A 22,325-nucleotide genomic window follows, 5' to 3' on the forward strand; every position below is an offset into this window, starting at 1 on the left:
TCAAACTATAAATGCAAGTGCTTGGCCTTTGTGACTGGTATTTAGGCAAGTTCCTTGCTTTATCAGAGATCATTAAGAGAGAAATATCCAGCAGACCAGAAGAGTTAACAAAATTGGAAGGGACCTTGGAAATCTTCTAGTACCACCTCACTGCTCAAACAGAGGCCCCTATAGCATTCGGGACAAATGGCTATCCAATCTCTTCTTAAAAACCTCAAGTGATGGAGCCCTATAACTTCAGGAGTTAGTTGTAGACTTCCTTTTCAAAATGTTTTAATGTGGCTAGTGATGGATTTAATCAAGCTTGGATCAAGAAAGAAAGGATTTAAATCCTTCTTCAGACTGAAGAAGCTACTTGGATGAGAAGTGAAACGTTTCAAGCCAAAAAAGAAAAGAAGTCCAGGTGCCATGACTAAACTTCCAGACAACTTTACTTGGATGATTGAGAATCTTCATCGACAGATTTAAATCCTTTCGAATCTGACATGATCAGACTGTATACAAGGTCTAAGACTACTTCCACTCCCAATTTCTTCCCATTATATGTATAAATGGCATTTCACATTATACCCAGATGAAACTCATTTTGACATGCAGGGCTTACTGTAATAATGGGAAACTGACAATTCTAATGATTTGTTTATTTGCTTTTGTCTACCTTGGCCCAAATTTCCAGTCTTTGCTGTCTTCCCGACTTGAGGCTTTCTATCTGTTGCTTTTCTTCAAATTGTAACTGAAAACAGACCCAGACCTGGACAATTCTAAAATATATTCTTGCCAGTCTGAAAAGCGAATAGTGCTGAATGAGTTAATTTTTATGAAGACTCAGTGAAAGAAAATCAGACAGTCTACCAACGCACAGTCTTGTGTTGGGAGGAGGGTTAGAAAGCAGGGCTGCTGCTGTTGTTTTCATTGTGTGCACTCTAATCAGGGAGAGTAAGAACAATAGTGCATGTAATGCTGATTTTGGAACGTATCCATGCAGCTTTTCCCAGGCTAGGCAGCCTTGGGAACCACTGATAGTGTGGCACACCAAGGGGCACAGCCTCCACTGCCAACATAGGGCAGGGCAGCCTGTTTGGGTAATAAAATATTTGAGGGACAAGAATGGAAGGAAGGAAGGAAGGAAGGAAGGAGGGAGGGAGGGAGGGAGGGAGGGAGGGAGGGAGGAAGGAAGGAAGGAAGGAAGGAAGGAAGGAAGGAAGGAAAGAAGGAAACTCCCCCCCCCCCGATAATTCTTTAGTGCTGGGAACAGTAAATAACTGTGTAGGTCCCACACTGGCATCTCCTTCCAGCAATGCAACTTTTTCCTCATACCTAGTCTGGTGTGAGTTAGTCCACCATGGCCAGAGGGTATGGGCTGCAGAAGGCTGCTCTTCAGTAGAGAAGAGCAAACACATGCCAAGGACGCTTGTCTGCCTTGATGCTCATGCACACGCTGGGATGGTCCAGCAAGCCGCAGCTCCCCTGTGCATGTATGAATGGAATGAAAGACATGTGTGGGAGCACCACAAGTGATGAAGAACACATGATTCACCCCCACACACACACCTTTTTTCCTGCCTGGAAAGAGGAAAAAAACCCCACACATGTCTCAATCGATCACCATTTTGCAGTGGTGTATACAATGCATGCTGCAATTTTCCAGCAGGCAGCAATTCCTGGTTGGGTGGAAGATATTATTTATTTATTTTGTTCCCGCACTCCTCCTCCTCCTTCCCCCCTTTTGCCTTTCCTCTTCATTTGTTTATTTGCTTCTCTTTCTTACATTCACCATGCCCTCCCCCCCTCCACACTTTGAAGCCAAGATGAAAGCACTCTTGTGGCTGCTGGCAGGGAGCAATGCGCAGGGAGCTTGACTGAAGTGTGCTTTAGTTTAAGATGCCATATTTGTCTCCTAAGGGAGAAGGGAGGGCAGGAAGAAGCCAGAGAGAAGAAGAAAAGGGGGGGGGGAGAGAAGACGAAGAGGAGGAGGAGGAGGGAGGGAGGAATTACACTCCATTGGGAAGCATATTGTGCAAATAACTGGAGAAAAAACATGTTCCTAATTTTTCCAGGCTTTTGTCTTCAAGGATTGAGAGCTTAAGAGTAACTAAGATGTGGCATCTTCCCATGAAGTGATAGCTGATGGTCTGTCACAAGAGATTATGATGAGATCTGACATGAGAAGCTGTAGCCAACAACCTGTTTGGGGGAAGGGATCTAGTGATCAATTGCTTAGCTTAGCTTTGTTTGCATAAAGGGAAGAAAGTTCTTCTGAAAACGTGAGTTTGCTGCTGTTTCTCTAAGAAAGTCAGCCTCTCTTTTATTCTCAGAAACTCCCAGGCTAGAAGGCAGTAACTGGTCCAAGATCATCTACTGAGCTTCATAGATAATAGCAACAGCACTTAGACTTATATACCGCTTCACAGTGCTTTTACAGCCCTCTCTAAACAGTTTACAGAATCAGCATATTGCCCCCCAAAATTTCGGTCCTAATTTTACCAACCTCGGATGGATGGAAGGCTAAGTCAACCTTCAGCTGGTGAGATTTGAATCGCCAAACTGCAGCTAGCAGTCAGCTGAAGTAGCCTGCAGTACTGCACTCTAGCCACTGCGCCACCTTGGCTCTTTAATCAGAGACACAATCTGAGACCTCTTAGTCTAAGCCTCTCTCTACCATGGGGATAGATAGGCCAGTTGTGCTCTGGAAGGTGCACCCTTCATGTGACTGAGTGCATGCGCATACATGTATGTATTTCAACCCAAACCACCCCTCCCCCCCATGATTCTGTATTTTGGAGTTATGCTTACCCAAACCAGCAGTGAAGCTTCATGTTGAGAAAAGCATGAAGATTTTCATGCTACGAAAATATTAAAAACCCCATCCTCTATTTCAAACATGTACACCATAACATAACCCATATTGCAATTGTTGCATTGCAACACACACACACACACACACACACACACACACACACACACACACACACTTTGGGCCTTGGTACTTAATTGTCCACTACTGCTCCAGACCAAGGATAGTACTCCAGACATTTACTTGCCTTTTTCAAGAGGTAACTGGAGTTTCTTGTTTTTCTTTTAAGAGGTTTCGCTTCTCATCCAAAAAGCTTCTTCAACTCTGACTGGATGGTGGGGAATGGAAGGATTTATAGTCTTTGCAGACAGTATCCTTCCAGAAATCCTCCCATTCCCCACCATCCAGTCAGAGCTGAAGAAGCTTCTTGGATGAGAAGCGAAACATCTTAAAAAGAAAAACAAGAAAGTCCAGTTGCCACTTGAAAAAACACCTTTGGGACAACCATGACCTGGATGACTGAGAATCTCCATAGACATTTAACACTGACTCCAAACAATCCTAGTCAGAATTGGTGAAAGCGAGTGGCAATGGGCGCTGCAGTCCAGCAACATCTGGAGAGCTACGCATTCTCCATTTCTATAGTAGCTACTTCATTTGGAAGAGAAAAATTAAAAATAGATCCATCCTGTCAGTCTACCTCAAATGTAGTTTTGATATAGTTGACAAGCTTCCTCATTAGACAGGGTATGTACAGAAAATGTCCTTCTTTTCCCATGAAACTGAATGGTGGAACTGAACTGATCTGAACTGGAACTGAATGGGGAATGATGATGATGATGCCCACTTCTTTCAGAGCAGTTCCTCTCAAAAAGGCAAAGCAAAAAAATTACAAACTCTGCTTTGGATCAGTCTAGCTTTCCAGTTTCAGCTTGTAGATACAGTGGTGATTCGCACTTGAGGACAGCATGCGGAATGCATTAATCTGGTCATCTGTTCCTTAACAAAGCTCCTATATGCTAATCCCTTCCTGTTTCCAAACACTGTTAGCTTATTTTGGGTCAACTAAACTGTCCCTAGGGAAGCCAAATGGGAATTTCTGGTTTGTATTATTTACCTAGGACCCTAATTTACTTTAAACCTCCCAAGGGTATTTTGCAATTACACATTCCAAGCGCTGATTTTACTTGCTTGTTTTTGTAATGTGCTCAACAAAACTAAATTTGTGCAGGGCATAATCAAGAAAAAGGAAATAAGCATAGAAAAAAATAGTAGTTACATACACTAGCAAATGATTACACCTGTTCCATTTAACATTTTAGTTCTGTTTTTTACTTCTTGTCACAGAACTGAGATCCCATCTATCAGAGGTATGAGGGCCACCTACCTTGCTCACATGACTTGGCTTTATGAAGATAAGGGTGATCCATGATCCAGATGTAGCTTCTAATATTCTCTCAAACCCTCCTGAAGCATATGGAACCAAAAGCTTTTGGTTCCATTTGTCAGTTTTTGAAGAATTAAAATGAGTTTTAAGCAAAATCCTGACAGAAAGAATGACTCAAGCTAACCCAGAAGTTGTGTTCATTTTTTAACTAGTCCTAATACAGGGCTATCAAACGTGTGGCCTGCGGACCAGATGTGTCACGCACTGCCATGCCCATGCCCGGTTTAGTGAAGGGGGGAAAAGTCACGATACGTCACATGATGTCATCATGATGATGTGAGTTTGACACATGTCTTAATACAATCAAAGATCATATGAGAAAGAAAATGCATGCAACTAAGAGGAAATGGATACTTATTAGATATTTATCAGCTGTATGTTGTTTAACTCCAAATTTCCTCCAAAGGATGATCCAGATTTATAGCATTATTTCCAGGCCAGAATCTCTTTTCTTGAACAGAAATAGCCTTGCTCTACAGATTTATGGTTTGGCACTCTTCCATTGGGATTACCGCATTATCTTCAGGTAGGGTGTCTAGAAAATGCTCTGGAAATTTGTGTTGCTTCAAATATATCTGTGATACTTTGCCATCTTTATTGGATGTTTCCATACTCAATTTAAGGTGCTTTTATTCTTTTTAAATTAAAATTACTCATTAAGATCAAGGCTCCAAAAGACCATCTTTCTTCAAGTCCCAGCTAGGATATTGAGGTTTTCTTTGGAAAACCTTTCTGACTAATCTTGTCTAATGAGATGTGATGGTACTTAGGCTTAACTGGGACACTTTATCAGTGTCCCAGTTAAGAAATGCCCTCTGCAGAAAGAAATACTGAGTTAACTTCTTGGATGGCATTTCAACACCAGGCAATAATTTTGTTAAAATAAAAACAATTCTGGAACATTTAAGTTTGTTTTCTTTTATTTTTAAATTTCCTGATCTGGTACCCTTTATCCATGTTGCTCTTTAACTCCTATCATACTAACTGTTTTCCAGCTTAAAACAAAACAAAATAGAACAAAACAAAACATTTATCTTAAAAATAATAAGTTACACTTTTCCCTTTTAATTAATAAACTCACTTGCCTCTGAATACAGATATTGCATTTCACTTCCAAATGAAAGTCCCATGTCATTCAAGCCTAATTTTACAGAGAATTTTACTGTTCAAATTTATGTCTAATTTATTTTAGATATAGCACTCTGCTCTGCATATTTTTCACATTTATAGTATATTATTCTTGGATGCATAGTGCTCACAGATGTGTATAAATTTAGTAATCAACATGTTTATTAACAATTTCATGTATTAATGAATACTAATTAATCAATAACATAGTGTATTATTTATCAGGCTATGTGATTGTTCGCACCCACTTTTCAAGTGGTTTTGGCAACTGGGACATTGGTGCTTTACCTACATCTGTGACCTTACCATTGTCATCCCAAACCTGGTCTTTAGATATGTTGAAACTACAACTTCCAGAATATCCAGTCATCAGACCATCTTCATTTCAATTGATTGATAATACTAGGATTTTGATTCTAATTCTGATCTGATGGAAATCAAGCTGGGACAGCCACAACAGAATCTCAAAAACTCCATATTGTATCAGTCCTCTAAGAGTTGGTGGGGTTGCAGTTTGATCTAGCATTCTATACAGAGATTTGGGGGGGGGGAGAAATAGAAAAATGATACATATTACTTTCTAAACAACTTTTTTACAATACGTTTATTTAAAATAGAGCCTAAAATGATTCAACTGCCCCATATCTACAAGAGTAGATCAGCTTTACTTCAGCAAGGTATCTCTTGATCTGTGCTGTTCCTAAGAAGTTCCAAAATTGGAATCACAAATTAGCCTTAAAAACCGGGGGCATCCTTGTAAGTAATGGAAATTAATTTCTTGGTCAGAATTCTGACCAGTGCCTAAATATGGAATCCCCATCTTGACTGCTTGCTCTGATTGTTTCGCCAAGTGCCATGCAGGCACCAATGACACTTTTCAATTTCATTTGAATCCTTTTTCTTCCCTACCTTCTAGTCTGTGGTGTTCTCTCTCCCTCCCCACCCCTCTTCTTTTTTCTCTCTTTCAACTTCCTGAGTAGCTTATTTGCAAAAAAAAAAAAAGAAAGAAAAAAGAAGAAAAAAGAGTCCCATGCTCATTTCCAGATGGGAATCAATCTTTCTAAGGGCCTTTTTCAATGGGATTAATCGTCTCTAGACAATGAAGGAAGAAATGAAAATTACAACATGACTCTGGTGTGTTTGCTTTTTTAGCCACAGAGAGACAGAGAGAGAATGAGAGCTATTGTCATTAAGTAACTGCTATTCATTTTTATGCCCATTCTTGCAACATATATAGCATGGACACATAATGGAGAATTCCTTTGGAGACTGCTGAAGATATATTTGCCTCTTGTCCCCCAGCAATCTGATGGTTCAGCTGTAAGCAGGAGTGACTGCATAAACGATGGGGTGAAAGGCTGCCATTTGAAAGGAAAGAGGTTTGCCTGTGCGTTTCTATCACTCCCTTCATCTGTGGCTATCGCACGGTGATTGAGTTACAGTTCAGTGAAAGAGGCTGTGGGAATGAATCAGCCAAACAGGAAATAGCCACAGCAATAGCTGCTCCACCAGATCTTCTGTGACACACATATATTTGTCTAGGCCCTATTCTATAAAGTCAGAAGAGGTGCAGCACTGAAAACCAATTGACTGAAATTGCAATAAATGACCATGAAGCAGACAATCACATGAATACAAGAAGACACAACATCCCAAAGCAAGTACGCCTGGCTGATTTAACTGTTTTGTGGTTTCCTTCATAATCAGTGAGATTTTAAAATGCTGAACGTTGATGGGGTTAAGCCCACAGGCAGCCTAAAGGATTCCACAACAGCCCATTAGCGGGGGAAAAATGGTTTACTATATTTTACTTATTTTAAACATAAAGACATTTTGGCAAAAAAAAAAAGGGAAGGGGCTCTGCCTATAAGGCCTTTCCCCTTTTTTAACCATCTCCCATTGGCCTTAGAAAGAATAATCTCCTCACAGATACAAGATTTATGACTTGGTTCTCATATTTTTATTTCCCACTATGGCAGAGGATGAGATGGTTGAAGGCGAACATACGTGTCCCAGGATAATGTTGCAGGATCCAATCTGGGTCGGTCACTGGGACCAGATGAGATGGTTAGATAGGATCATCAACGAAGTGGACATGAGTTTGGGCAGGACTCAGGAAGACAGAGGAGGACAAGGGACTGGGTGTCCTACGGTCCATGGGGAGTCGGACATGAAGAGTAGGACATGACTTAGTGACTGAACAACAACACAAAGGAAGCTTTTCCTTTATTTTCACTTCCCACATTGGAATAAGAGAACTTCGGAATTAAAGCAGGGATGGGATGGAAATGTTTAAGCTTCCTTAGTCTTTGTGTGATGACTGATCTGATATATTTTCTGCTTTATTTAAAACAGGCATGAGTAACTTTGGATTCCTTGGTGCTCTCCAAGTTTTGTGTTTGCTTGCAAATGTTTTGTTATCCAACTAGGTAACGTCAGCAATACTAATATTTCCTACTCGGGTAAAGAAATGTCTGCAAACAAACGATCACCTTCATAGTTGAACCAGAGGTGGGTTGTTAATCTTTTTACTACTGGTTTGGGTGCACTCCCCCACGCGCCTCCTGCTGCCACCACTACTACCATTTCAGCTGATCCGGGCTGAACCGGCAGCAACCCACCTCTGAGATGAATCCATAGTTGAGCTACATATATTCACTTCTATTGGTATGCATAACTTTTTTAGATTGGAGCGACACCAGATTTTCCATGATGTGTGGAGGACCACTGTCCAAGCAAACAGGCCAAGTTGGTTTGAATGGGTAACATGGATGCTATCGGCATCTGTAAAGCTATATATACTTATTTTGACGCCAACCCCTCATCAAAATCAGGCTAATTTTCTGCCCACCCACTTTGAGAGCTACACCAATTAATAGGGTTAGCTATATGCATTCTTCACCTGAAATAAATTATAACACAGAATTAAAGTATTTTAGATAAATACAAATTATCAAGGAAATCCAGTTGTTTTTTTACTTTATAAAAGAGAAATTTCCTTTAAAGTGAGAAAGAGAAATCAAGAGCTTCAAAACTCTTCCAGAACGTATGTGCATGATTTAAAAACAACCTCCCTGGAAATTGTTTTCCATACATCAGAAAAGGTACCCTGAAATTCAGAGATCATCAATTTTATTAACAAGCAGCACTGTCAAGAAAACTATTTAATAAAAGGAAACTTTCTTCATCATTGGAAGTTTGGTAAGGATTAAAAAAAAGAAAAAAGAAACATAGCACAAGCAAAAAATGGAAGATGATCGTAAAGATTCAGCAGTTAGTGCTTTGCTGAAAAAAATGAAACTAACAATTTAAAAAGCTTTATATATATCAGAAGCAAGAAACCGGCTAAGGGAAGAAGCTGAACCATTGAAACAAAGAATTTAAAGAATCACTAAATGAGGATAAGGAGACTGTAGAGATTCATTGCTTTTTATATTGTTTTTAATTGTTTCTAATTGTTTTATATTGTTTCTAATTGTTTTTATATTATTTATATTGTTATTCATGTATTTTATCTGCATTTTATCTGACTGTACACTGCCCCGAGTCCCTTTTTGGGAGAGGGGACGGTTTAGAAATCCAAAGAAATAAATAAATAATAAATAATAATCTACAGAAACTATAAACCAAGTATTTGAACTTCAACCAACATTTTCTGAAGGGACTAAAAACTAAGGAAAACAAATGTGACAGAAGACCATGAAACTCACAGTGATTGGAGAAAGTCACTACTTCTACGGTTGCTTTTCAAAATATAAAATGATCTTTATATACACTGCATTCAGTTCCTAGTAGAAACATGGGCTACGTAATAAATATGAAGCTAAAATAACACATAAGACTCTATTGACAAATGGAACATGAACTAGTTACTAGGCATGACGATTCTTAAATGAGCCATACATTAAATTGCTAATATTTTAATATGTCTCTATATCAGAGAAATCACAGAATCATGGAAGAGGTGCAAGGGTTGATCTAATTCCACTGTCACAAATGTTATCTTTTTTGTATGGATATTAGGAGAATAAGAGTTTTTGAAGCTATAGAATACATCACATGTTGCAGGTAAGTTGGTGCCAAAACTATCAGTGGAGTTGAGACAGTGATTGCAGTATTTTTTTCCCCTTTCTCTCACACCAATACAATTCAGATCATTCCACTGATGAAGTGATTTAAATAAAGTTGTTGCTAAAATTTTGCCTTATTTTCCTTCAAATTCTGTCCTCAAGAAAGAGCAACAGAACATTGCTCCTATAGCTGATTTGCATTGTTAGGATGCTTCCACTTCAGCTTTTGACTTAGAAGCATTAAAATGACAGCATTAGGGATTTTCCAAGACACATCTAAACATTAGCCAACCTCACACAATTGAAATTCCATAAAAACCACAAGGCAATTCCTACTTCTGGACCATTGTGCTGAAGAAGGCTTACTGGAATTCTAGGCGAAATGTCTCCAAAAGTCCTGATTTTTACTTTAATACTATCTCCCTAAGCCTGGAAAACCATGTTTGAAATTTGTAATAGGTGCTATACTATATAGAAAACCTCATAAATTTGCCAATGTGTATTTAAATTTAAAAATAAGTGGATAGTGAGAATTGGAGGATTCTTTTTTCCATGTTTTGGAAAAAGATAGTTCAGATTTTTAAAAAAGAGAAAGTTAGAAAGGGAAAGGGCTTCAAGTGCAGGAAATGCCTTTTTGTTGTATAACTTGCAGTTCAGCCTACACACAATTCTACAGTTTCCTGCCTTTCCCCCATTCTTCCCTTTTTCTCTCCCTCACACCCTTCCTCTTTAAAGGGGAAATGAATGAAGTCTGAATCATGCCTTCATTTTTCTAATCAAGTTCCAGTATTCATAAAATGCATGTATCGTTGAAAGCTACCCATTATGGATTGCTGTGATCCATCTTTGGCAGGGCCTTTTAAGGGCCATTCAGACATAGAACTGATTTATTCTCAAGGTTTTCTAATGTAACCCTGGGCATCATCCTAAACATTTGCCTACATGTGCTTTGCATAAGCAGCTACAGATTTTGTTTAGCTGAATTTGGGTGGAACCATAGTAAAACAGCATTCATGTGCTTAGCTTTGTTCACGTGGAAATTTCGGAAAGATGAAATTATTCTGATGAGAGGGGGAATGACAGAGTTTTAGTCTTCCATAAAGAAAAGTTTGTCCAGTGGTAACTAATACATATTGGCCTCATATTCAGCATTTGAGATCACAATAGTTAAATATGTGTCTTCTATTTAGATGCTGTAGTGTATATTTTTGTGTAATGGGAGTGCAACTATTTGTCCTAAAAATTCTCTCCCTCGGTTTAACTCTTCTTTAGCTATCATAATTTGCAGGGTTGTGTTTCTTTTCTATTTAACAAACTAAGTGCTACTGAAGTAGTTTTATTCATACCAGCCTGATCATCTTATTGTCTTCTTTTCAATAGCAAGTCAATTGCATTCAGGAGCGAATATGTTTGTCCAAAATGTTGGAACCTTGAAAATAAATCAAAGAATGAATGAATGAATAAATGATCAAGATGCCTCCTCCGCATTTCCTGACTCTTTAAACAAAGCACATTTACTAGAATCTGTTGGTGCTCACATACTTCTAGCGGAATTTTTTTTTGCATGTTAAACTTTGATGTATTGAAATGAAATAAAAGCGGTGAAAAGGGAGGGGAGGGACACTAGGAACAACTGTGGTGTAATCCTCTAGGGAACATCATGAGTAAGATTCTTAAGGCTGATCTTTCCATATGTCCTCACTAACAAACGCAGTACGACATAATTACAACCATTCCTGTGAGCTATAAAAGCCCTGGAAAATATTAATTCTCCCCAACAAAGTCAGCTAAATTGACAGTGGTTGTCTTTGCTGGGTTCCAATGTGGAATTCTCTGTCAAGTGCTCCACCCTTCAGCTATGAAAAAAATAAAAGCCAGTTAGTCTCAAAGGTGCCACAACACATTGTGTCTTCTTCCAGATATAGTTATAATGCCAACTTATGCAGTCAGCTTAAAATTGTCTTTTCTTGCGTGGAAGGCATGAAAATAAATCTTTGAAGAACATTTTAGTTGACATGTACAGGCCTAGCCTATGTAAAATAATGTACATCACACCTTCATCCGCACATCCAATGACAGCTCAGGCTTTTCCAACATGCATCTTGTCAGACATACTTTCCCGCATCTATATCTGCATAAGGGACAATTGTGCAGAAAATCAGCTTCCCCTCCTATCCTATAGTTTTTGCACTCTGCAGACCTCCCAAACATGGCCTGTTTTTTGTGAAAACAGGCTGGTTTTTTCCCCCAAAGAAACGGCATGAATAGTCTTTAGGAGGCTTGTAGAGTGCTTCTGGGCAGTGCCCCCCCCTGAGCAAAAAATGGCCCATTTTTCACAAAAACGGGCCCGTTTTTTTGTCAAAAAAGGGCATGCGTAATCTTTAGGAGGCTTATAGAGTGCTCCTGGGGGATGGGAAAAAATTTGAACAAAAAATGGCCCATTTTTCACTCATTTCTGCTGTACCCAGCCCTCAGGAGGCCATTTTGGTGAAGGGGCGGGGTTTCGGGAGGCAAAAAATGCTGTATTCAGTGTATAAGACACACCCAGATTTTTAGCCTCTTTTTTGAGGGAAAAAACTGTGTCTTATACTCCGAAAAATATGGTATGTCCCAAGAGTTCATCCAAACTCATCCAGAACGGATTAAAAAGCACATAAGGATTTCCAGATGAGGTTCTTACTTTGGAATTATGACATCCTATTCACTCACCTTAAACATAATGTCCACATGAAGTATCATCCTTATTTAATCCTTCCGGGTTTTGCTTATCTTCTATTCCAGTATACGGACCCCCGGTAAAATCTTCTAAGACAAAAGCAGATGTGGTCATTCTAAAAGTAAGATAGTTCTACAGAATTACTTTCAAATCCACATAGTGGGTGTGGCATTGGTTTTCCTTTATTTGTTTGCCATTATTTCTAGGCCACTTCCATCCAAGACTCAAGGTGGCTCATAATAGTCTAAGAACCATAAAACTATAAAAGCAAGGACAAAGTAAAACACCTTCAAAATTTGAAAGGACATCACATTATAAAGCCACAGGTAGATCTTAGCTCCACAATAAGCTCGAAGTAAAGCTATTTTCAGCCAGACATTTCAATATCAGTTTTCCAAACCTGGCCATACTAATGTCCCAAAGCTCTATGACAGGGGTGTCCAAACTTGGGAACTTTAAGACTTGTGGACTTCAACTCCCAGAATTCCCCAGCCAGCATGGCTGGCTGGGGAATTCTGGGAGTTGAAGTCCACAAGTCTTAAAGTTCCCAACTTTGGACACCCCTGCTCTATGAAGTGGCAGTCTTGCCAGCTCTGCTAGATGTTCATAAGGAGAGAGAGCCATCATCTAAGTCAAGCTGTTCTAGAGTAAGAGAGTCACAAATGAAAAGGCCTTCCACTGAGCATGCATGCTTCTGATATGGAGTAGGGAGGTATTCAACTCTTAGAATAAAATAGAGCTGGAAGAGATAAACATATGTAACAATAGAGAGAAAAATACTGGCATGGACACTTTGGACCTGTGTGCACAATATACAAACATCCCAGTTGAAACATTTATTAGTAAACCAAAAGATACATCTGAGACCTTTTGCTTTGGATGAAATCTACCTGGTATGAATAGACCATGGGGACATACTGAGAGAAGAGAAGAATTAGGGGTGATGTGATAGCAGTATTCCAGTATTTGAGGGGCTACCACAAGGAAGAGGAGATCAAATTATTCTCCAAAGCACCAGAGGGCAGGACAAAAAAATATAATTGGAAACTAATCAAAGAGAGAAGCAACCCGGAATTAAGGAAAAACTTCCTAACAGTGAGGACAATTAACAAGTGGAACAGCTTGCTTTCAGAAATTGTGGGTGTTCCATCACTGGAGTTTTAGAATAGAATAGAATAGAATACAATAGAATAGAATAACAGAGTTGGAAGGGACCTTGGAGGTTTTCTAATTAAACCCCCTGCTTAGGCAGGAAATCCTATGCTCTTTCAGACAATGGTTATCCAATCTTTTCTTTAAAACTTCCAGTGTTGGAACTTTCAGAACTTCTGGAGGCAAGTTGTTCCACTGGTTAATTGTTCTAACTGTCATGAAATTTCCTCTTAGTTCTGGGTTGCTTCTTTACTTCATTAATTTCCATCCATTGCATCTTGTCTTGCCCTCCGATCAGGGGTAAAATTCAACAGGTTCCGACAGATTCTGGAGAACTGGTAGCAGAAATTTTGAGTAGTTTTGAGAACTGGCAAATACCACTTCTGGCTGGCCCCAGAGTGGGGTGGGAATGGAGATTTTGCAATATCCTTTCCCCAGGAGTGGGGAGGGAATGGAGATTTTGTAGTATCCTTCCCTTGGAGGGGGGGGGGAATGGAGATTTTACATTATCCTTCCCCTGCGACGCCCACCAAGCCACAGAACTGGTAGTAAAAAAAATTGAATTTCACCATTGCCTCAGATGCTTTGGAGAATAGTTTGTCTCCCTCTTCTTTGTGGCAGCCCCTGAAAGTTACTTTACAACCCTTAGCTCATAATGTGATAAAATTAAAATCAAGTTTCCTTCCGTACTATCTTTTGCCAGAGCTAAACTGAGCAATTGCAGACACTAATTTGACAGTAAGTCTTAGCATGCAATGATGTTCTTTAATCTGTATTCACATTTCTAAAAAAAAAAAATCTATCTGCCTTTTATCTATATAACCAGGATAGTGTGCAACTGTAATTAAAATAATATGAAACACAATAAAAACATAACTGTACGATCATGACAAAACCAGATTACAGCGAAGGCACCAAATATATGTATATATCATTCATATATACATGCACACACTCACATAAATGACAGCATATTTTCAATTTTCCGTTCATAATAAAAAGCAAAAACAGATGATGTAAAACCATAGTCACTGATATATACTACAAATAAATAAACAATTGCTGTGCTGTTGCTGTTTTCCGTCTAATGAGGACTGTGCTGGGAGGCCCTAGTGTTCCTTTGGTTTTCATAGCTTGGGTCTACAAACAAATTAAAAAAATAAAAGTCGGGTGGATAGCGAGGGAGGGAGTTCTCTCTTTCCCTGCTGAAGCCTAATTACATAGCTAGGCTTGCCCCTCCTGGAGGAATCCAGCTCATGGAGGGAATCTTTGAAGATTTTTATGGCTATCACCACAACAAAATCTGAAAATTCTAAATTGTAAGGGGCCTGGTATTTTCTCCCAAGTGCATACTATAGGCATGGACGTCACAATTTTCTAATAGTGGAAGGGTAGTTAAATGGCAAGGCACCAAAGAAATATTTCTCAAAGAATGTTCTTTACTACGTCTCTAAACCTGTGGGTATAAAGAGCTTCACTTAAAGGAATGTTAAATGTTTTCTTCTCCTTTCCTTAAGTTATAGTGAAAGGTTTGGGGTTGTTGGTTTTTTGCTTCATGGATAGTTAATCCAGTTGGTTGCAGTAGAAAATAAGAAAACCTGATTCAAATTCGTAGGAATTTGTAATGTAATGGGGGAAAATGGATACTAGTGTTTTGGTTTCTTAGATCTATCACTGGAAGAACAAAGGAAATTGAATTCTTGGAAATGCTAGTGTAAAAAAAATGGAAATTAAGGAAAGTAATTGGAATTTTTTTGTTGGGCAACTTGAGATCAGCAAGGATATCAGAGTCCCATCAACAAAAGTGTGTAAATTGTAGGATAGCTTATAGCTAAAGTAGATATGTACATTGGTAATCTAATCCACACTGTCCTGACCAGTACAAAATTTAGGTGTACCCCAACTAGTCAGAAATGTTCAGAACGGATATGAACTGACTCATTCATAATTTTTTTCCTAATAACAACATTGTAGTCACAAAAGTAAAATGAGGATTTTAAGGAACCAATCAGAAATTTCCATCCAATGAATGAATCATGTCACCAATGTGATTATTATTAGAATTCTACATGTTGAATCAAATTAGGGTACATGACAATGTTATAAAGCCAATTCAGAGTGAAGGCAGGGAGACTAATCTAATTCTGGTGAGCTATTATGGAAGAAATTACGCTGTTGTTGTTGTTTTTTGCCTAATTCACCCCTATGTCACTAAGATATGAGAATACATTCTTTGGTATTCCAGTATTCACTAAATACAGATTTCCAGCTATGGCAAGACTTTGCTGGACTTCCCTGCTCCCATAGATCATCTTAGCAATTGCATGATAAACCAGGAAGACAATCATTCATGTGACCTCCATCCTGAACAGATCCAAAGGACTGTACCCATTTGCAAAGTAGGACGGTTTCCATCGTTCAGGTTAATCTTGCATGGGAAAGTCATGCTGGTACAGCTACGTGGAGTGTTTTACAAAGTTTCCTTTCATTTCAAATTGGACAAAAGCTTAAACATGAGTCATCGTGAAAGAGAACAGTTGCTCAGTGGGAATTTCTTTCATGCTTTGCATGGGAGGATGTGGGGCAAGCTTGGAGCACCTTTAAGTTTCTGATTGGATAGAAGGGTGAGTTGTTCTAACTCTTTCTTTGACTATGCATGGAACACTTCCCAAGCTGTTGTCTTGCCCCATTTATCTTGCTTTGAAGTAGCCTCTTATGCATGTGCAAAGCTTTATTCTTGAACAGGATGACTCACTCCCATCAAAGGAAAATGGGCAATGGGGGGAGGGGGTGTGGAGTAGAAAACCAACTGCTCATTGATGATTCTTCTTTATCCACTACACCTCTTCTTTAACTCTCAAGGATCTCATTCCACAATTCCTCCTTCATAATTCAGCATTGGTCCTATTATTCGGCAGCATGAACTCTTATCTCAGGCAACAGACTGCTAGCGCTGTAAAAATCAGAGATGTGAGCGGACTGCCTGTTTGCCCACAGATCTTTAATTCTCTGCTTAGCAAATTGATGCCAGGAAGGGCTTGAAACTGTGCTTCAGGCACAGTGTCTTCAGGGTGGCCTATGCTACAACATGTTGGGATTGCTCCTGGTCCTCCAGATATTTGCCCTGAATTAGTTGGATTGGTAGGAGTAAATGAATCTGGATCTATACAACAGACAAAAAAAAAAAAGCAAAATAGTTCAGATTGGAAGTCAGAATGCTTGATGATGGAACTGGAATTATAACATGCAGCCAGCACACAATGATAGTTCACAGAATATCAGCAATATTATGTAGAGCAGTATGTATCGTATCTTTGCCCATCTGTTTAGAGAATTTATTCCAGGCCTGTTCACTTTCCCTGCTATTTTTTAGAATATTAATGTGTTGATGAGTGGTGGGTTGTACATTAGCAAACCATGATGTTATAGAGAATACTGAAAACCAGATGCCTAATACAAGAGATAATTTACCAAAGCAACTGACAAACAAATAACAAAGTAATTTTAAAGAAAAGCATAGCATAATGCCTCTAGTACATAAGAAAATGATCATAGCATTCCCATTTCTACTGTCCCTCTCCATGATCACCAAGTTCAGATTCATGAACATAAAAATTAATACACAAATGCAGGCACGCGCGCACACACACACACACCTTTTAAAAATTATTTGAATTATTTTATTGGAGCCGTGGTGGCACAGTGGTTAAAGTACAGTATTGCAGGCAAACTCTGCCCACCGCCTGGAGTTCAAGCTTGATAGGGCTCAAAGTTGACTCAGTCGTCCATCCTTCTGAGGTTGATAAATGAAGATCCAGCTTGTTGGAGACAATATGCAAATAATGTCTCTATATTATAAACCACTTAGAGAGTGCTGTAAATATTTATAAGCCTAAGTGCTATAGCTATTGCTATTTTTAACAAGTGATTCTATTTTACTCAGAATATAGAACAAAGATGAAGACTTAACACCAAATAATTTATAAGATATAGTAGCAAGAATTCTACTATGGTGACGGTCCAGTAGAAATAAAGATTACTGAAATTTCAGAGAAATTATGTGCATTTTTACAAATCTAATGAATAATGTTTGCTCTATTATGTGTTGTGTTGTATTGGTTGCTGTCAATATTTACTAGCAGTATTCTCTTCCATAGACTTTCTCAGCTTGGGAGCCCTCCAGATATGTGCCTTCAACTCCCATAGTCCCCACCAGATATCATATTGAGATTATATGACAGCAACATTTCATATCTTGAGACAGCATGTCTGGAAAGGCTGCCTACTAGAAGTATAGTGCAGTGCCAACAGTACCTCAGTTTTCATTTTGGACATCGATATAAAATCCTTTTATGACAACTGGATTCAGACATTACTACTTAAGACAAATGTGGTCAATTTATAATCCTATAGATGCTGGACAATTGGTTATTAACAACTGAACTGCATTGTTTTACAGGCGACTTCTCCAAGGAGATGTATTTAATATCCATATGCACATATAGATGCATCACTAGTGATGAATTCAGGAAACTGTGAATGAAGGCAAATGAAGGATAATGTTGCAAGATCGAATCTGGGTTGGTCACTGACACCAGAGATTTACTCTTCCAAGTTTTCGGACTCATGCTGGACCCATTTTCAGGGAACTTCTAGAACTTTCCTGAAGATGGCCTCCAGTATGAGTCCGAAAGCTCAGAAGAGTAGATCTCTGGTCCCGATGACCGACCTAGATCTTTCAAGTAACTTCCTTGTCCTGAACAGAGATGGTGCTGCAAAAATATTTGGTGGACTGTGAGTATAAATTGCAGGAGATATCCAATATGCCAGGATGGATCATTTTATTGTAACTGGGTTTTTGAAATGCTCCAGTCTAGTTAGAGCACAGGGAAACAATTATCTAACTGCCATATATTCAGTAGAAGAATAGAGGAAGGCAAACATTAAGAACAGATTGTGTCTTCTTTTTGCCTCAAGAATGTACTGCTTCAAATATAAATATTTTTGGTTATATCATGGTTTGTGGGGTTTCATCTGTAACATTTAAAGGGAGATTATTGCAAATAGCAAAATTAAAAAGTTACGTTCCTGACTGAAAAAAAAAATTTTTTTAGTGGTATTATCAACCCTGAGGACAACAAACAACATTGTTCCTCAAAAAATACGCATTTTTAAACAGTTTCTTGAAACTTGGCACTTGAATTTTCCAGCTAGATGTTTACCAGGACAAGGGAGACTTTCTTTAGATAATGTAAAGCAGAGAGAGCCAACCTGTGGTTCCAAGCACAGATACATCCCTCTAAATCCTTTCAGCTGGTGTTTCCATACTTCAGCAGCAAATAAATAATTCTATTGCCACCATTTTGAGGTGGGATACAGATGATAACTGTAGTCTGAATGCAAAGCAAACATGCAAAGAACCTATGCCAAAGCCAGAGAATCCCAGTCTGGCCTGCATGTGTAGAAAGCCCCTGTCCATTTTATGTCATCACCCTACTGTTTGTCACCCTTGACTTTCCCCTCAAACACATGAAGGCTTCCTTTGTCTGACATAGCTTTCCAAACGGAGCTTAAGTGTGACGTCCGGCCACCACAAAGTTACCCCCTTATGCGGTAAAACCTGATCTTTCACAACACAGAAATTAGTACACACCTTCATTGTGAGACATAATGGGCTCTGCAGCAAAACAATATCACAACTGATGCACTGTGCCATTGGCCCAAATTAAGTCAGCTGTACAGAATGCCTCATTGATCAGAGGAAGGGACATATCACTGAGGGAATGTATAAAAGAAGACAAGATAGCAATCTTATTCAGGATACAGATGCCAATTAGACTGGCAACTGAATGTTACTTTAACACCAGAGACAGGATTACATCCTTTACTACATCTGAAAAGAGAGCCAGTTTCATGCAGTGGTTAAGGCATCAGACTAGAAACTGGGAGATTGTGAGTTCTAGTCTCAACTTAGGCACAAAATCAACTGTCTGACTTTGGTCAGTCACTTTCTCTTAGCCCTAGGAAGGAGGCAATGGCAATTCCCTTCCAAAAAAACCTTGCTAAGAAAATTACAGGGACTAGTCTAGACCAGGGGTGTCAAACTCACGACCTGCGAGCCAGATCCGCTGGTCATGCACTGGCCATGCCCACCCCCATTTCAGCGATACGTCACGTGACATGATGATGCAAGTTTGGCACCCCAGTCTCCAGGAGTCAAAAACTGACTTGAAGAAATACACACTACATCTAAAAATTCGTAATGATTTTATGATTATGTAATGGTTTGATGTCCAATATAGAAGAATAGCTAAAAGGTTGCTATTACAGTCTTGAAATCTGTCTAAAGTAGCTGAGCCACACTACCTAATATGAGAGCTTCACCAGATGTTTGTTTGTTTGTTTGTTTTATTGGATTTATATGCCGCCCTTCTCCCAAAGGACTCGGGGCAGCGTACAGCATTAAAAAGTACATATTACAAAACTTAAAAGAAAATTAGAAACAATCCAAGAAACAAACTGAATTAATATAACACTAAAATTTTAAAAATTAGATAAAATTAACAGGCCAGGCTGGCTTGCTGGAAAAGCTAACTTTTAGGGCGCGTCAGAAGGACCGGAGGTCGGGGATTATGTGAAGCTCCGGGGGCAGCTCATTCCAGATGAAGGCAATACAGTCAATTAAATAGAGGGAACAACATAGAAATGCATCCAGGATAACTCTCTGAGCTATTCTTAAAGGTGTTGTTAAATAGCTTCTGAAGATACAGTAGTTCAAGTATATGTCCATGCCTTGCCTCTTTGCATACTTTCCAAGAATCTACTTTTTTCCAATGGCATGCAAATTATATAAATCCTTTCAATTTATGTTACAGTAATAAAACTGCATAAAATTATCAAAATGCTTATGAAATGTGCAGGTAACATCCTTAAGTGAAAATACATAAGCATTTAATAATTAATCTTTTTTTAAAAGAAATGTACTCATACCACTAATATTTTCTGCAAGTATTCAGCTACAGATAGTCTGTTAGCCTCACCCACACAGTTTCATTATCTAGACATGCTTGGGACAAAAACATGGGAAGATGACACAAAAGAAGCAGTTCCCACGCTTCTACACTACAGTAATGTATGGATCAGGCCAAAGAGAATAAATCAGAGTTATAAAAACTTAAAAAGTTTAGCATTACAAGCTGCTTGAGAGCTCATAATGTCTTGGAGTAGGAAATCTATTTTCCTGCTAGTTACAGATTTCCTCTCTTTACTCATCAATCTGTCTAAGTCATTTTTCAAAGTTTTAAAATGCGACTGTTCTCTTCTTCTCTATTCCTCTATTTCTGTAGCATCTTTTCTCATGAGTTACAGATATGTGAGCTATAAATTCAAAGGGGTTCTTTTCTCTAGAATTTCACAGTATTTTAGGCCAAAGGTTAGAGGGATGTAATTTAAAAAGCTAATCAAAGTGCAGCAAGAACCCATGTTGTTTGCAAATTGTAGGTAGGCCACAATTGTAAAAAAAAAAAAATCTGTTTTACTTACAAATGAGCAGGAATGCTTCTGCCAGCCGGCAAAACTAACAAGCTAGCCTTCCCAGTCCAGATGCAACATTTAAAAAGCATAGACAGATGTAGCTGTTTGTGTTTGATAACCAGTTTGATAAGTCAAAAGTCAAAGAAGAGTGATTGAAATCATACATTATGACATCTGAAATGAAAATCAAGGAATCCAATTCAAAGTGAAGAAATCAGGTGCTGTAGCTCAATGGTAAAATACATGCTTAGCATGAAATTGGTCCTGATTTTAATCTCTTATCCTAGAAAAACTCCTATTTGGAATCCTGGATTGCTGTTTCCAATGTAGACAGTCCTGAAATACAACAGATGGGCCAAAAGTGCAACTCCTCATTAGGATGATTTCTGTGTTCCTAATAACTTATTTAATACCACCCGAAGGAGCATTTTGTTAAATCAGTGGAGATTTCCATCTCAGTGAAGGCCTTGGGGGAGGGGGGGAGGCATAAACTAGAAAAACTGTTAGAACTGCCTTTTATGGTGGCTCAGGGAGCTTCTTCTGTGCTCTTGAGCTAAGCGGGCCTTGGACTGGGGAAAAGAATACTATAAAGATGTAGGAGATCCATCTATTTGCTATATTGTGGGATTTTCATTATAACAAACTGTTATATCCTGGCAGATGACGTCAGGGATTTCCCCCTGACAGCCGGCATCTGCGCTAGCAACAGCCAGGTCGTGTCTGATTGGATAAGACGCGACCTGGCTGAAAGCGGGGAAAATCCGGTGTTCAGATTGGCGTTTGTGCCAACTTAACACTGGCGACGAAGGTGGGATCCAGCCGCCGCTGACCCACCGCACGTTACCACCTCGGCACAACCGGACCAGGCAATTTGTTTTTTTTCTTTCCGCCTGACCGATCCCGGCGTTCTCTGAGGGAGACCATGTCGGTGATGCCAACGTTCGCCCCCTTTGGCTGCGACGGGGAGACCTGGGAAGCGTTCCTGGAGCGCTTCGAGTGCTATTTGATCGCCAGCGGCAAACGCAATGTGCCGGACGTCATTGTCTCTGACAACGGGCCTCAATTCGCGTCCACCACTTTCCAGCTGTTCCTGGCCTCTCAGGGCATCCGCCATGCCCCGGTCGCCCCATATCATCATGCTAGTAATGGCCGGGCGGAACGGGCGGTTCGCTCGGCCAAGGAGGCGTTGGGCAGGATGGAGGGGGCGGACTGGCAATCAAGGGTGGCTGCTTACCTTTTGGTACAGCATGCCACTCCTTGCCCCCTGTCCGGAAGGTCTCCAGCCGAGCTGCTGATGGGCTGGCGCCTGCGGATCACCTTGGATAGGCTGCACCCGCTCTATTCCAAGAAACAGCCTGGCAACCTGGGGGCCCCTTCCCGAGATTTCGCGATGGGTGATATGGTATGGGCACAGGCGTTTTCAGGGGCTGTTAGGTGGGTGCCTGCCACCGTCACCTCCATAACCGGCCCCTGTTCTTACAGGGT

The 22,325-nt window shown here is 39.6% G+C and overlaps 1 long non-coding RNA gene across 4 annotated transcripts in view; it reads right to left on the reverse strand.

Moving 5' to 3' along the window:
- Positions 1 to 8,989: 8,989 nt before the first annotated feature.
- LOC309386511 overlaps positions 8,990 to 22,325 on the reverse strand; it is a 39,120-nt gene continuing 25,784 nt past the window's right edge. For 2 of the 4 annotated variants that reach the window (XR_014174427.1, XR_014174429.1), the window contains exons 3-5: positions 12,149 to 12,241; positions 11,495 to 11,570; positions 8,990 to 10,868 (exon numbers count right to left, since the gene is read on the reverse strand). This is a non-coding gene — a long non-coding RNA (uncharacterized lncRNA). Of the gene's footprint in view, positions 10,869 to 11,494; positions 11,571 to 12,148; positions 12,245 to 22,325 lie in introns of all 4 variants that reach the window. The other 2 variants (XR_014174428.1, XR_014174430.1) reach the window with 1 other exon arrangement.

This window comes from Natrix helvetica (genome assembly GCF_964273705.1).
Source record: "Natrix helvetica genome assembly, chromosome: 2".
NCBI lineage: Eukaryota > Metazoa > Chordata > Lepidosauria > Squamata > Natricidae > Natrix > Natrix helvetica.